Here is a 17,579-nt window from a genome sequence, read left to right as displayed (position 1 = left end):
TTCTACAGGAAAGTCTCCAGGAGTAGATGGTACTTGTGGAAGTTTGGAAGCTAGGAGGGAAAAACTAATAAAGATCTGGTAGTTTTTAACAGTATTAGAGGAGAACCAACATCTTGGAAGACAACAGTGGTAGCCGTAATACCTGAAGATGGTTAAGATCCATTGGACCAAGCTTCACACAGGCCCATTTCAGTACTAAACCATGATGGTGTTCATGTCTATAATGGCTAAAAGAATGACAAAAGTAATGCCAAAGTTGGTATGGATCAGTGTGGTTTGTGGAGGGGAGGCAAATATTTGACATTAACAAACGTTGATGCAAAGGGAAGCAATGTAAGAAAATACCATTGTTAGTGGGTCTTGATGCAGAGAGAGCATTTGACAGAGTAACCTGGGGCTTTGAGTTGGGCAGTGGAAGCGTTTGCATTTCCTGAAAAAATAAGGTTGATTAGGAGGCTTTATGAAGGATTGGAGGCAAAAAATAAAGTGGGTGGCGTGCTTTCTGATTTCTGCTTGAGCAGAGGAACCCGGCAGGGGTGTTTTCCCTTTATTTGCATTATGTATAGAACCATTGGCAAAGAAAATAAGGGACTCAAATTCAAGAATATAACTGGTATGTTAGTAATAAAAGTTGGCTCTACTTGCAGATTTTATACCTGACAAAACCAGAAAGACATTAGTGTTGAACATTTTGGCATGGTTTCATTCCTTTTCAGGATACAAAATTAATGAAGCTGAAAGTCAGTAGTGGTAAGTTTTGTACCCACACACACAGATTGGGTCAGCAATATCCTTATTTACGGGGACATGATAAAATGAAGTATTTAGGAGTACAAATTAAAATGGTTCTGGTGTGGAAGCGAAGGTTATGTGAGAAGAAACTAAACCAAAGATAGTACAAAATGCAAACTGTTGTATAGATAATGGATAGTAAGGTAGAAACAGTCATTGATTAGTTCCTTTAGTGTTGTACACAGATCAAGCATATTTTTATCATCCAGAAGAGAAGTTGTGGATGCAATTAATAGAGCTGAAGGACTTTATCTGGGAGGAGAAGACGACAAGAGTCAAATGGGATAAACTGATTCTTCTAGTAGAACAGGGCGGATTACCAAATTTGAAGGGGTACTTCAGAGCTACACAGTTAAGGCTCCTATACATAGCACAAGCAGTACAACTATAATTGATTGGAAAGTGATGATGAAACAGGGGAAGCTCAGTAAACAAGTAGAGACTGGGATTTGGATGCAGGCCTTTAAGGCGAGTAACAATCTTGCAGAATATTATATCCATAAAGTAGCAAAGTATTCCAAGAACTAAGCCAACATGAGAATGGAGAAAGATTCTGCTGATAGGGATGACTGCAGTTGGGGATTAGGATTGGGGACAATAGGAAAGAGGAGGCTGGAATTTATTGGAGAAAACTGGCAAAGGAACCAATGTATTGGGGGCAAATAACTAGAGGGGGAAAGATAATGGAGAATGGCAAGACACCAAGAATTTATTTGGACTGCAGGTTAGAGATTGCCTTACCTATCAAGGATTGATATCCGAGTATAGGCAGAGAAAGAAATAGGAGGGGGCTCCTAAACAAAAGACCAGCACTGGTAGAGTTTTTAATAGAATCTAGAATAGAAGCTGCCATTTAAAGAAGGAATAATTAGTAGAGCATATAAAACATTGCATAACTGTAAGAATCAATCAGAGGAGGTTAAAGGTCGGGAAGAGATTGGATAAGCAATTCATAGAAACAGTGGAAGGATGTATGTATGTCTCCAAGATGTGCAACAGGATCTAGAAGATTTAGGATTTTTGCCTGGAAATGTTTACATAGATAATTTTATACCTCAAGTAGACTCCAGAGAATTTTTTCCTTGGGTAGATAGCAAATGTTGCTGGTGTGACAGAGGTAATTGGGAACAATTTCTGAGAGTGTAGTGATTTGGCAGACTTAAAGGATTCCTTGCGGGATGCATTGTCAGTGATGCTGGGTGGGAAGATTGGTGTGATGAGGGATGATATTTTTGAGCTATGGTACAGAATTGGAATTCCCTGGACATGGTAAGGACTTGCTGTCTCTAATGGTGGCTGCCAAAAAAGCAGTTACTAGAAAATGGAAATCAAAATCAAAACCAACTATATTAGAACTAGTGAATATAGCAACAGCGATAAAATAGGAATTGTGATCTTTAGAAAAAGGTAGGTGCAAACTACAAAGGAAAAGTGGAATAGTAAGAACAAAACATACAGGGGAGGAATGAAGTTTAAAAGAAGGCAGTACTTAAATGAGCTATGTAATGTTTGAAAACAATTGGGTAACTTTATAAGTGATTGTTTGCAACTGGGAGTGTCATTATGGTTTGTGATATAAAATGCTTGCAACTAGGATCGTTGGTGTGGTTTTTCATTTTTATTATTGTATGATTGCTTATGTTGTAAGTGATGGTTTAATAAAGATGTTAATTTTTTTTTAAGTTTAGGCCATCCTGTTAGGGCTTGAAGGTGAACTCTTGTCCATTTTAAACCAGTAATGGACCTTGAGGTATATGCGTATTATCTTTGCTGTGTCACAGGAAATCCTTCACTGAAACTGTTTCATCATGAGCTCAGCAGAGTGGATGGTGATGCCACCATCAAAACAGCCTGACAAGTTTGCATGACTAACTTTTCCTGCCTTCAGGTAATTTTGGCAGGCAGCAGTTTGTCTTTTTGCGCTATCACTTCTCTTCCACCCTTCCCCAGCCGTGGGAATGGCATGTCTCTACTAATGAATTTTGTATTTCTTTTGGTACTTGTTTTGGCTTGCCTTTTCTTTATATCATTATGTTCTGACTGTACTTGGGAATGTGTCTGTGAATTAGATCTTTAGAAGATTGTTTTGATAAGTTTTGTTGGCTGCGTCAGTCTGTGGTATCTTCCCCATACAGTAAAGGTTAGTTTCATCATAAACTGCTTTGTACACAAAAGTAACACTGATGAAGATAGTCACTTGAACAAATTTTCATTGCGCTTTACTGGTAGGGTAAGGTACACTGCAGGCTTCCTGCGTAGTGATACATTTGGAAATGTTGACAGGTAAGTGACTGCTTATCCAGTGGGGCAGGATTAGTTTAAGATCTGGATAGTACGTCCTTGTATTAGTGGATTTTAGTACCAGGCATTTAAGAATTTTTATACAGTAGCTATCTTGGGCTGATAAAACTGTAAGAGTTTACCTGTCATGTTGGGAATATTTACTCATTTTTGCCTCACTGGTATCTGTCCCAGCATATGACTGAGGGAATAAGTCATGTGTTCTGAGTAGCTCTTGCTTTCCTTAGCATTTAGGATAAATGCAGCACATGATACTGCTAATAAAACCGCAGTTCTTCAGTAGCACTAAAAAGCATGAAACAAACCCTTTGATACACAGGCATGTATCACTGTGTATTTTTGTGCACTGTAATTTTACTTTTGAACTTGTTGCTTTGACTGCATAAGCAATACTTCATGGCACCTGACAGAGCAGCAAAGAAAATAGTTCTTCAGTAACTCTGTTCCTGAGTTACAGCACAGAAGTGCTGTTTAGTAATCTCGTGCTATGACATGAGTTTGGGTGCTACAGCAAAAGGGGGGGTGGACTTTACCCTAGCGATGAATAGCTAACTGTTGGCTGACATGTCCTGAGATCACTACTGTGCCCCAGCAACTGGGGAATTGGAGATGCTCATCCCACTCTATCGTATGGCCACTGCTGTACAAGGCACTGGCAGGTTTCATTAGTAATTTGTTTGAAATCAATTTTAAACAAAAACTGAAGTACCCACTTAATTGCTTAAACTGTGTGGTTTTGTGCTTGTCATAGATGGCCGTTTAAGTCTGCATCATCTTGTGGTGAAGCAGTTTGGATTCAGAGGCGTTAAATGTCCTGTTATATTACTGTCTAAAGTACAAGAAAAAGGTTGATAGCCAGCCCTCTTTAAATTTGATTAGGCTGGTGTGTGCTTTGTGGGAGAAAGCAAATGTGTTCAGTGGACTTTGAGTCAAAGGTGGGACTGTATGCTGTTTGATTTTGTGGCACAACCGAGAGAGTGCACACACACCCTTGGAAAGATAGGTAAGAAGTTTCAGGCACAGGAGTTCTGACGCAAGCCTGGTGAAAGACAGTTTGCAGCTACTTCTGAGTGTGAAATGGTAAGCATTAACAGAATGGGTTCCTCATGAAGAAAGGGGGCCATGGGGGATCTGCTAGTTATTCTAGCCATGTAAGGAGGAGAAATTTTTTAAGTTGAAGTGGATGGCTTGCATAGGATGAGTAGAGGTAACCTCCCATAGGTGAAGACAAGACATGTTGTAAGGATGCATGAATAAAGACCAAACAGTGGCTATTAAATGTGCAGAAAAGCACCCACTCAACCCGGTTAAAAACAAGGAAGGGGAGTGTGAGGGGTACAGAAGTGAGAACCTGTGTAAGTAGGGGGAGTGAGCTGGATAAAGCCTGATTGATATGTTGAAGCTGGAGGGTAAAGAAATATTTGGTTGCTTTAAGGGCACAGAAGACTGATGCCTGAAGAGCAAGTAGGTATACAAGATTAGTCTGTAAACAGCAATAAGTGCAACCAACACAACAATGTGGGGTATAAGCAAGGAAAAAGGGGGCAAAAAGACCAGAAGACAGGCCCCAATCAAGGAATAAAGGACTCTAGGTAACTGGATTTGTAAGTACTTGAGGAAGAATCCAATTGAAAGACAAGCCAGCTGAGAGCTGGACGCAATGGAATACATGTTCCCAGAATGGAGTAGATGGGAACTTCATGATGGGGTTCTCTGCATCTTCATTGATAAATAACTTCATTGTGCATTTGCTGTTTGTGTATGGAGTGTCTTGTCATTCTTTCATGTAAATGAAGAGAGCAAGTGGGGAGAAGTTACTTACCATGGTCCAGTAAGGATAAAATGGATGAAGTTAGAACCAGGTAGATTTGTTGTTCTAAGGGGTTCCAGTATCTGTCTGCTTGGGATGACATGGTAGACAGACCACGATGCTTTGCCACAGATGGCCTGCACTTGTCGCCCCTGGGATTCCGGATACTGGCCAAGGCTCTTGCTGCCCCTATAGTGCCTTTTTTAGGCAAGGTTCAAATGACAAATTCACCACTGTAACAGGCGAGCAAAAACTGAGGGTAATGCTACTCAATGCTAGAAGTCTAAATCTCAAAATGCACTCAAGGCACTCCTTAAAATGGAGAAAATTGATATCTGTGCAATGACTGAGATCTGGTTCAAGGCTCCAGAGAGCATCCTTGCAGTACCAGGCTATAACTCATACCACACTTTTTGGCCATGTAACCTGGACCGAAACGCCAAAGGCGGAGGTGTGTCCAAATTCATTACAGATATCCACACCTCCAGGCTAGTTGCTCAGCATAATGCATCCGAGATTATCCAAGTGCAACTAACTCTGGGCAAAACTGCAATCCAAATTGTAGCTTGCTACAGATCTCCCACTATGCCCCAGGATTCCCACTCCCCTTTTCTTGATGCACTGGAAAATATTAGGGTTCAACCAAACACTCTAATAATGAGCGACTTCAACTACCCCACCTTTAACTAGGAAAACTACTTGTGTACCAGCTCCTTAGCTCAACGCTTTCTGGAATTCATAAATCCAATGCCCTGGGTCAACGTATCCACACCCCCCACCATGGGCAAGAATATCATAGACCTATTCATTACCAACATGAGTGACTGGTGTTCCACACCTGAAGTAAACTCCTCGTTGGTCCGATCCGACCGTAAGCTAATCACCCTTGATATCCACATCCTGCCCCCACCCCCCATTAAGGAAACCATGGTAAAAAATTTCTCTAAAGCCAACTTCACCACTTCTGTCTTAAGCATGAACTTCATGACACCCATACAGATGGACAATAGTTACAACTGCTGAATCCCACACAAATGCACTCTGCAAGCACTTGCACGATTGCATGGATTGTGCTATCTCAAACAGAACCAAGATGCTATCCCCAAAAAAAAGGAAGCCAATCTGGTGGTCCCCTGCCATAAACGAACTGTACAACAGAAGGAAGAAACTGTTGCAAAAGAGTAAAATCCCATGAGTGGAGAAGCTTCCTGCTCAGCCTCGATAAGAAGCTACGATCCCTTGTAAGATCCTCCAAAGCTAGCTACGAAAACAAAATCATCACTAATTCTAAGGACAACCACAGCGTTCTTTAGCTATATCAAGAATCTCGATGGCAACACCCAGATCTGCTCTGAGTTATAGCACAATGGCACGAAAATTACAGAAGCAACTGATATTGCCAACATCCTGGCAGATAGGTTCAGTGCTGACTTTACCCCCCCCCCCCCCAAAGGGCCCATATCTATACAGGAAGAATGCAGAGTCCCTGTAATCACAACTACGCAGGTAAAAGCTGCACTCTAAAACCAAAAACACAGTATCCATGGGACCGGACAACATCCCAGGCTGCGTTTTACACTAACTTCAGAACGAACTGGCTCCCCACTTAAGCACCGTGTTCAGTAGTAGCCTCACATCAGGCTTACTGCCCACTGAGTGGCGCACAGCAACAGTTATCCCACTCCACAAAGGGGGAGCCACCACTGATCCTGGGAACTATCGACCTATTAGCCTGATGAGCCTGGTCTGCAAGGCCATGGAGCGTATCCTCATGGAACTCTTAAAGACACTAGTAACCTCCAAATTCTGGATCCCACCCAGTTCGGGTTTGTGAAAGGCAGATCATGCCTCCTGAACCTGATCGACGACTTTGAGGCAGTCACCAAAGCAGTAGATGAGGGTAAGGTGGTTCACACAGCTTATCTTGACCTCGCCAAGGCTTTCGACGCTATCCCCCATTCTGGAATTATAGCTAAACTCACTAAACTAGGTATAAATCCCTACATCACAAGATGGGTTGCCAACTGGCTCACTGACAGAAACCCACACTGTAAAAGTTGCAGACTCCAAATCTGACCTCAAAGCAGTGACAAGTGGAGTACCACAGGGTTCTGTCCTGGGACCTCTCCTGTTTGGTATCTACGTCTTTGAAGTACAGGCTAACACAGGAGGCCTCGGGTAACGAAGTTTGCAGATGACTGCAAGTTAGGAGCCATAGTTAAGTCCTCAATTGATGTGGACATCCTACAGAAGGGCCTTGTTGAAACAGATGCCTGGTGTCAGAGCCATGGCCTCAAGCTCAATGCCGAAAAGTGCAGTATCATTCCCTTTGGTAAAAACTCTACCCATGAACTACCACATAGGCAGCAATCTACTTAACACCGAATGTGTGATGAGACCTTGGGACCCAGGTGGACAGTAGTCTCTCCTTTGATAGTCACATCGTCACAATAGTCAGGAAGTCCTATGTGACGCACCTAATCATAAAAGGGTTTTTCATCCAGGAAAGAGGTCATTGTTCCCCTCTACTAGACACTCATTAGACCCATTATAGAGTAGAACGCCCCTTTTGGAATGTACCTCACAAGACATCTGCAGCAGCTGGAAAGGCCACAGAGGATTACTGGCCTCATACAAATTCCCTACACTGATAGTCTCAAAAAAACTCCAGCTTTACCCCATTGCATATCACCTACTCTGAGGTGATCACTGCCTAACATATAAAGCTGTGTCAAACCCAGAGCTGTTGGACATGCTACACCTAAAGAAATCCCAATCCCTTCAAGCTACCCACTCTAGGGACAACCATGTCACCACAATAAACAAGACATGCCGGTGGGATAGATTCCTGTCCCAGGGACTTTCTATACTCGAACAGGCTACCCATCTATGTCGAGCAAAGTTCAATGGAACTCTTAAAGAAAAATCTTGAGTCGATGGGAAATAGTAAATACACCCTGGGGATCACTTCTGTGTCTCTGCTCGACAGTGGCACAGGAAAATAACTTTCTTGGGTGGCACAAGCCAGGGAACCTTGTTGGCTAGGCTTACGTAGGCCCTTGGGCCGATAGCCTAGTACCTACCTATGAACCTATTCTTGGAGAGGAAGAGCGGCAGTAGAAAAGCTATTGTCATAAGGAAGTGAGGACCCTCACTCTCCTGGGCATAATGAAGGTTTAATTTGAACTGTATTGGAAAATAACTGTGGACTGTTGTATTGTAAGGTTGTTTAGGTGTTTCTGTGCAAAGAAAACTGAGTGACCTCTTGTAGGTTAGCTGGTAAATATTTTTTTTGTCCCATGCTTGTTGCCTCCTACTTGACTCCATAAATCCTTTTTGTGCCAGTTTTTCCCCACAGGTGATTTTTGCCTTCGTCCTGCAAACATAAAGCCTTTCTCCAGTTGGACTGGAACCCATTAATTTCCTAAACTGCGAATGAGAGCTGTCTGGGGAGACAATGATTTGTGCAACCTTGAGAGTTTTGTGCCTCTTCCTGCACCCTTTGTTGCTTGGTGCAGGAAGAGGGCACACTCATCTCAGTGGGGCTGTGACTTCTTCCCCCCAAAACCAGGTTTCTGAAATTTCTAGCTTTGGCATCTTAGTACAATTGCCAAAGTGCCCCCCTCCCACCATCAACTGCCATCTTGCCAGACACAGGTTATGGGGATTTTCTGTAACCCTAACCATTACTCCTTGTGGCTGATGAGCACTCACAGAACTGAAAATCTACATTCCCACCACATGCTCTTTAACCAAAATAATACTAATTAGCTGTTTATTGAACTGTATGTAAACAGCTGGTAATACACTGTTGTCTCCATTATGCAAGCTGCAATGTGCTAACTTGTCACTGACATTGTAGCTCCAGTTCAATTATGTACTTATAAAATCACACATTTAATTACTCTAAAGCTAGTCTTCACCTTTAGGCTTGGGATTATGTTCTCTTTCTCCTTGTCTCTCATCTTTATTTTATGTTTAGATCTTGGCGATATCTCTGGTTTTTGGTGAGGCATAACACTAAATTTGCAGTGCTGTTCTGTGGCTAGGCAACTGTTGCAGTCTTGACCATGTCTGACAAGCTGGCCTGATGCTTTAGAATATAAATCCCTTCTCCCAAAGCTGGGTTGATGCTGGCTTACTTCAGATCTCCAATTACCTGGCAAAGAAGTTACATTCGCTCATGCTATCTTGTTTTTGCCATTGTAGAGTCCTGGCTAGTTTGGCTTTTATCCAGTCATATGACTATGCAATGTTGAGAGATGTACACCTTTGGAGGGAGCTGATCTTCTTGCACATGTAATTAAGTTGTTAAGCTGATGTCCAGAAATAGACCTGTATACACACACAGGTGTAGGGTGCAATCTGTTCTGTAAAAGCACCTTACTGTGCCTGTAAATGCTAGATTTCCCATAAGGATGTCCATGTTACGCAAGTCTCTCTTCTCAGAGCTTGTGGTTAACTTCACTGTCTGCTGAGGTTTTTTCCCTTAAACCATTAAAAAAAGGCAGGAAGCCCTTAAAGTATGCCATACCAGATAGACTTTTGTGACATTGCTGAAGTTTTCTGCTGTCTGTGTGCACAGCAGTAGAGTGGTGCTTACATCCATCTGCAATAGGGGAGACCTACCCATAGGGAGAAGGAAAGGGTCTCTGGGTGCCAGTTCCATGGAAACATTCAATCCATGGCCCCTGATATCTACTCTGAAAGGTTTCTGATCTTCATGCATCCCCTGCCCTTGTAAATCACCATGGCAGTCAAACTGTCACAACAATGCCACAGCAAAATTGCTTTGTTTACTCCATCCTTTATATTCCTTGTGGCTGCACTGCTCTCAAACTTATTTGGTTAGAACTACCTCAGCAACTCAACAACTAGCAGCTCACAACTGCAACATTGCTTATAAACCCAACTAGTGTTTCTGCTACCCTCCAACATTACCTACCTCTCCTAAGAAGCCTGTGCTTAAGCACAGACTTTCTCTTCACTCTCAAAGCCAATAACTCAGCAGGGGGATACCTTTATTCTATTCACCCTGATGTAACCTGAATAACTTGACTAGTTCCCACTTTAGCACAAGTATCTAAGTTTATAACTGTTTCATTGTAAAAGCTTATATACAGTGTATTCCATTTCAAGATATTGTAACAGTGTGAATGCATTCTTTTATTCGATCAGTGGTGGTGTGAACCAGTTCAGTGTACTACTGTAGATTATTTTAATTCTGCACTGTCAGATTACCCCTGTTTGTTTACTTGTGTTAATTTAGATTGTATATTGTACCAATGGCACTTTCGTCAAACCTTTGCTGAAAATATTCTACCACCAATTGGAATTCCAGCCAGAAAATGAAAATAAATGAGAAATGCAATTTCATGTACATTACTCTGGCTATGTTTGTCATCAAGGTTGCATGTGTAGTAAAGATCTCTGAGGTTAGAGTTGTAGGGGGTACAAGGAACATGAAGGGAGCTAAATAAAGGCAGGGAAGCGGGGGGGGGGTTAAGGGTTGTTGCTTATGGCTAGAGTCTATGGCTGTGAAGTTATCTGCATGTTTCGACTGCAGGAAAGATTTATGTAAGAAAGACTACACTGATCAAGAGGAACTTGGAAGGAGGCAAGGGTGCCACTACATTTGGGGTGAGGTGAACACTGTAGAAGAAATAATATAGCAGATAAGGGAAGGCTGACTGGAGAGAGAAGCAGCTATTCTTTATTAACTGCCCACCAAATGTAGGAGGATGTTGAATGGCCATGGGGATAGTCTGCCTATGAGCAAAAAGTTGTAATCATGAATGCCCTTTAGTTTTAACATTCCTCTAGGAGATGCTTGTATAGGTAAGCTTGAAGATAAAATCTGAAGTAAGGGAAATAGAGTACCCCAGTGAAGTGAGGGGAAACTACCACGTTTTCAGTAGAAGAAAGCCCCAATGAATAACTAGTGTTGTAGTGATACTTGAAGTGCTGCTAAGCAGCGTCCTACTGTCTGATTAGATAAGAGCAGCCTTCTCTCCGATTCCCTGGAATGTAATGTGGAAGGATCTGACCTAGTGTAGTCCAGTGGGAAAAGCTGTTTTATCATTTGGGGGTGGCATAGTCAGGCAGGATAGCAGAGTAGTAAGCCTTTGTGCTTCATTCTGTAATTTACTGCTTGAACTTTCTCCACTTGTTTATTGAGAGAGTGGGTTCAGGCTAATATGCCCCAGTTCAAGGGCTCTTGTATGGTTGGTTTACAATTAAGTGTTGAATACTTAAAACAGAATGAACTTTTCCAAGAACTGGCTATTTTTGAAAAGTTAAAAAAAATAAAATCATCTAAATGCAACAGTCTAAGCCTTCACTATTTTTGGAGTTAATGTCCTGACAGGAGACATTTACAACCCTTTGGGACCCAGCGCTCAGTATGCTTGACTAGCATGTGTAAGTAATTGCCAACCTGTTGGGGAGTGGGGAATGGTAATTCTTTTGCCAAACTAACAGGTTGGCTGTTTAATTGCTTTACAATTATTTACATATGTGGAGTGCTGGAACCCAGAGTGTTGTAAATGCCCCTTACTGACATATTAATTTTAATGTCTGGAGTGGGTTATTAATGCATTTGGAAGCATTTTTTTTAAAGATAACTTTTTCAGAATATCTTGGAAAACTTTCCTTTGTACATGCTGGACACATGCAAATACATTAGTGCAAATTTTGTTTCACACCATTAAACCATCTTTAAGTGCACTTCACTGAATACATGACCAAAAATTAAGTTTACATTATTAAACAATGTAACTTAAGGGAAGTGATTAATTTATCTTTTTGTAAAGTTCCATTTGTGTGAACAGTTCCTTCATCACCACCCCCAAATGTGATGCAATAGATTGTTTGCAGTTTATGTTCTCAGTTTGAGTGTTTCTTTTTTAAACTGGTTATTTGAAAATGTCACTTCATTTAAAGAAGGAAATTTGTTGAGAGACATGTTCAATTAATATCACAAAGTGATACCATTTTGAAGATAACATAAAGGTGGTGTTGGAGAACAAGGAAACATGGATTGTGGATTTTGTAGAAAGTCGTTAATTCGTTTGGCTCTACATTCCATTTTCCTTCTGCTTACATTCTCAGTTTGATATTTAGCCTTGTAATTTGTGAAGTTCAATTCAGTTGGTGTCGGATATGTAGCATCAAGTTTCTAACTTAAATTCATTTGAGTAAAAAAAGTTTCTAATTTAAAAGTGGAAACCTTGATTCACTGGTTTCTGAAGTGTGTAAACTAAGAATTAAACATATTTTTGTGTTGTATGTTTGGTATAATTTTTAATGTAAACTGGAATAAAAAACCTTACTGGTTGTCTTCTGAATTTTTTCTTTAAAGAAATCATTTTACTTTTTGATTTTTTTCCCCCAAAATACATTTTTTTCTATTTTTCTTCCTCAGTGCTCTTGTCTACTTCCTTCCTGCTTTTGAGTGGTGGTGGGGTTGCTGTCCCATGACTCTTAGTACTACATAAGGCTCAGCTGCTCTTTCCTTGCCAGTCCTCAGTTCAGGTGTGTATTTCTTTATTTGCATTTTGTAATTTTTTCTTGCTTATGATTTTTTAATTGGAAAGTGCAGATAATTAAAGTGGAAAATGGCGAACACATGAGTTAGGTTTATTTTGGTTATCTCTTATTGAAGGTAACTTGGATCCCATAGAGTGCAGCTAAAAAGGATGGAGCAGGTGGGGTGCTGCTTGTTTGCCTCCCTTGAGGGGAGTTTTAAGGTGTCATGGTAGCGTCCCATTGCAAACTTCAGAGTTGCTTCCCTCAGGCTTAACAGTATGAGGGAAAACTGGGGGAGGGGCATACCTTGCTAGTTTAAGGAAGTGTATTTGGCAATGTCTAGATCCTACAGTTCTCCGGCCTTGCACACTTCATTAGCTGTAGGATGGAAAGTGTGCTAGAAGGTAGGGCACAATTTGAAAACGGTCCTGGCATGTTTGTTGCAGATCTTACTGCTGCCTGATCCCCTATCCCTGAGTGAGCATATGGGGTGGGAAACGACTCCAATGTAGGGGCATTCACAGTGGTTATTTGGCTAGGGATTTTTTTGGAGAATCATTAAAAAAAAAAAAAAAAAACGCTACTTGGTATGATTACAGCCTATACATGGTAACTTGCTGACTGGGTTTGAGATTGGGGAGAAGTTTGTTTTACTGACAGTGGCAAGACTGTTACCTCTGCCAGCGGTCAGGACTTTGGAACAAGCCTGTGTGGTGTCATTTAGCCAAGGAAAGTATCCTAGTCGTTTTTTTTTTTTTGTGTACAGCTGTTTGAGAGGGTGCTGTTACCTCTTGAGACAGATGTGGGGAGAGCAGTTGAGCATGCAGGTCACCTACAGCTGTGATACCCTTTCATGCTTGCATGTTAATGGAGAAAAGCATAATAAAAATGTTGATGTGGATGGGACTGGTGGTCATTGTATGCATCTGTTGTGCTTCTCTTGTTCCTAAAATGTAGTCTCAAAAGTGTTTGAAATGTAGCTTCCAGTTTTTGGAGCGTTTCACAGCAGTTGGGGGGGGGGGGGTCTCTAAGTTTTTGGCTGTGCTGGACCAAGAGATACTGCTGTGCAGAAGCCCGTGACACCATTGAGGCAGAATCCCATAGTGAATGATACAGTGGGTGGAAACTGACACTACAAATGTCTTCATCACAGATGGAATTGTGAATTTTTCATTGTTCACACACACTATCAAATGGAAGAGGATAACCATTAAAAATGTTTAAATGGCTGAAACAGTTTAGGACTAGTTAACACAAAAGGTACGTGACTGCAGGAGTGGTGTCTAGGGCATTTGCAGTGCATAGGGATGCTGTGAGGCGATTGATATGTATGTTCTTCATGCATTTCCTCATCTCCAAGATGGAAAATTTTGATGTAATTTGTTGATGAAAGCTGCATTCTTTGACAGTGATTTTCCGCTTTATTAATGCTTATAGTACAAGCAATGTAGTATCGCCACCAAAAGGTAGTTTCTGCAGTAGGTAAGGATTTTCCTGTGCACGTTTTGAGGTTTCGTTTAGAGAAGTTATGTATTGATTTTTACTTGGAGATGGTGTGTAGTACTGACTGAAGTCCTTTACACTGTCCACAGACTGAAATGGAAAGAAAAGTGACCATTAAGTATGACTTTCACATCATCTTCCCTTAAAGGTGGGCAGAATTGGCTTTAATCATGTGGCCTTTGGGTACATTTGGTTCTCCACTGCACTGTATAGAACTTCCATGTGAAACTGAGATCGAGGTTTGCAGAATGGTTAAGATGCTTACTTTGCAAAGTGCTGGGTTTGATTCTCACATGGGGTAATTGGATAGGCTTAATATGGCCCACAAGGGCATTTAGCCTATTACTAATCTGTCATCTTAACTCTCCTGTTTCTTACAAATGTAAGGCAGCTGATGTAATGTAGTGTGAAGGGGTGGAGACAGTCTTGTTTCCTTTCAGAAACTTGCCTGTTCAGTCCATGAATGGACAGATTCTGAGAAAATGAGCTTGTGTGGGTAAGGTAGTAGTAAATGCTCTTAAAATGGAAGTAAAACTGAGCTACCATTTGCTTAACCTTAGGTATGCCTCTTATTTTGTGGCTAGTAGTTTGGGATTTGCCAAGATTTCTTTTCTTGTGAGATTTTTTTTGTTCCCCTGATTACATTGGGTGGTCAGGACCACCAGATTCCCTTTGTGTGGCAACTTGGGTACTACATAATGGGGTCTGTTTGGCAGGATCACAGTTGCAGTCATGTGAGCAGGGGGACTTGTGTCCTTCCTGTGCCCCTCTTATTTGAATATGTAAGATGCATGTGTCTGCAGACCCCTGGTAACTGTAAGGAGGCTTGCCAGATAGTGCAGTAAGCTAAAACCTCCTCACCGCTAGTAAAGTGCAGACCAGTCTGTCTTTATCTCGCATTTAGCTGTTATCTGAACCTGGGTAACTTTGAACATGCCCACTCTGCACTATTTGGATAGATGGGAAGTCACCCTATGCATAGTTACCCTGTGCATATTTTCTTTATGCAAAAAAAAAAAAAATCTTTAAGAGCTAACACTGATTTTTTTTTTTTTTTTTTGAAGATAGACTGTGAGACTTATTGGTTGTCATTTGTCTATACACCGTCTGGTATGCTTTAAAGCACAGTTCTGGCTTAAGGTAGTCAGTGTTGTGTAGGGATAATTTTGGAGGCAAAGCCAATAGAGTGGGTGGCCACTGTTAAGCCATCAGCTGTCTTCACTTTTGTCAGTCTGACGACAGCATTCTTGCCAGAGTTGGAATGGATTATAGGTTGAGCTTTTGGAAGGGCAGTGCTAGGTAATTAACATTTTAGGGCTTTAATGTATTCATGTTAGTGCTTCTGTCAAGCTGCAAAAACTTTGATCACTGTTTAAACTTGAAGGGCTATTGAGATTTAGCAGAACATGTTTGGGATTTGGTGATACTGTGCCTAACTAAGTAGGAGAACATGGAGCTGAAAATGCTTTGGCAGTACTAGTCCGCTGTAGAGTACATTCAGATCTGGAACAAAAATTAACATTTTTATGACATCAATTTGAGTGCAATTTAGATTTCTGCATAATTCTAACGTGTTAAGGTAATGGCTAGAGAAGTAGTCATGGGTATGAGTCAGTGACTTGTAGCATAGTGTGGTGCCTGTAACGCACCTTGTGTACCTTATGCTGTCAGAAACAGCGTTTTGGTGGCTTGTCTGTAGCTGGATAATTTTCATTTCTGTGAAACGCTGTGCTCTTTCCTCAGGAAAGGTAGGCAACTGTGTTGAAAGTGGTGGGGTGCTTGAGTTGCCCAGAAATACTATGTAGACCCATAGTTAACACAGGTATTTTCTGCTTATTAGTTCCCACTTTCCTACCTTTAGAAGACCTTTAAGCAATTAAGTACACAAACAGCAGTCCCCCCTTCATTGTAATATGCTAATCAATTCAACCATTTTATAAGTAGTGGTAATGCAGTGTTTTTTGAGGTGGGTGCTAGTATTAACTGGGAGACCCCTGAGTAGAGATGCTTCTAACACATTTTCACCTCCTAAAACTGGCTTTTGTCAGGTTTTAAGGACAGATGTGGTGCTAAGGTGTACTACTAGCTTTTGGCCTTCTGTACATTTCCCTTCATGTAGCTTATCTTCTGGTGTGGTGATTTTGAGCAGTAAGTGCCGTACAGTTTTTTTGTTTAAAATGGAATATTGCTGACTTTGACATTGCTCCACCTTTCTGAATCTGTGTTCTCCTCACAAATGACTGAGGGCTTTCATGGCCTCCAAGCAGACTTTGAGTAGCTCCTCCTATTAGGTTTCCCAGGTACCTTGGACATCAATCACCTGATAAGGGTTTTCGATATCCAAAAAGTTTGACTACTGCATTTCCTAGGTGCAAGAGCTTCTGGCCTGGTAATTCTCAAGCAAGAAATGTTGGCTTCAGCAGCTGCAGTAAAACACGGTGGTTCCTTGGGGACCAACAGTTCATACGCTAGGTGAAGAATTTGGTCCACTTAACCATTTGGGAAAGTAAGTGTAGGAGCCCATAGCTTTCTTCCTGAGAGCAATGCCTTATTTGGGACCTATTTTAGATGAAATTACTTTTGGCTTAAAACTTCTATCAGATGCTTTAGGGAACACCGCTTGTTCCAGTGTACCACTACCAGTCATGGACAGCTTTACTGTGTGTTATTTAGCACAAAGGCTTGTCCAGTGCTGCAGCCTCAAGCTCTTGGCATGACTTTCATACTAAAGATTTTATGGATACCAAGGTGAATTTTATGACCTTCCACTTTCATAATCCTGAGATTTGCTTAGAAGTCAAGGTATGTATGGAGAAGATGGAACAGGTTGGGGACGCGGGGCTGGCAGACCTTGATTGATATTGGCATTAAATTTTCCTTCTAAAATTTCGAAACTCAATGTCTCGATCTGTTGTGATTTGTATGTGGACAGTAGTACAAGCAGGACTTTAAGGGGGTAAATAACCTGGGTTTCCTTCCCAGAGGTCATTATCATGACTGGTTCTTGTCAGTCATGGTCTGCTTGAGGTTGGGGGAAACCACAACTGAAGATTTGCCTGACCCCTGTTTTAGGAGATAAGTGATGATCTTCATGTTTCACTGTTGCAGCCATTACATTTGGGTTATTTGCTTGCAGTAGCCCTCAGTTGGCCTGATTAGAAGTCTTGGGTCCTGCGTCGGATGCTGTCCCTTCCATGACGTCAGGTTGTCAGGGATATAAAGCATGCAGCCGATGCCATTACATCAGTCTTTCTTGTCATGTGGTGCCCAAAGCAGAAGCAGTTTGCAAGTGTCGGTCGGCAGACTCCTGAAATTTTAGTTTTCGAGTTTCAGAACCGAAGTCTTCAACTAAAGCTAAGTACCCCGTTGGGGATACCGATGTCAGTAAGTTAATAATTGCATTACTTGGGAAAGCAAATACCTCACAGATTTTCATTCGTACTGTATTCCTTGCCTGGGCCCTGACCACGACGTACCTTGCTGTCGGTTTTGTGCTTTATTTAATCAATGCACTATCCGTCTGTATGTTTTCACCTCTAAATATTTCGGTTCTGTGTTTAATTGTCCAGAAATGTTGTCGGTAAGCCATCTAACTACCAGGATTCTGAAAAAAACGCAATGATAGATAGAAGCCGCCTAGGTCCAA

General features: G+C 41.4%; 1 protein-coding gene across 1 annotated transcript in view; it reads left to right on the top strand.

Moving 5' to 3' along the window:
• The window catches only part of CTNND1 (catenin delta 1), a gene marked incomplete in the record, with an annotated part of 1,335,518 nt that overhangs the window by 634,641 nt on the left and 683,298 nt on the right, over nt 1-17,579 (top strand). The window contains 1 exon segment of the mRNA XM_044076626.1: nt 12,327-12,436.

The sequence above is a fragment of the Protopterus annectens genome, chromosome 1.part1 (genome assembly GCF_019279795.1).
Source record: "Protopterus annectens isolate FY-2018-M chromosome 1.part1, PAN1.0, whole genome shotgun sequence".
NCBI classification, from domain to species: Eukaryota; Metazoa; Chordata; order Ceratodontiformes; family Protopteridae; genus Protopterus; species Protopterus annectens.
The sequence above is the reverse complement of the archived record's forward strand: the minus strand, read 5'-3'. Positions and strand labels throughout refer to the sequence as shown.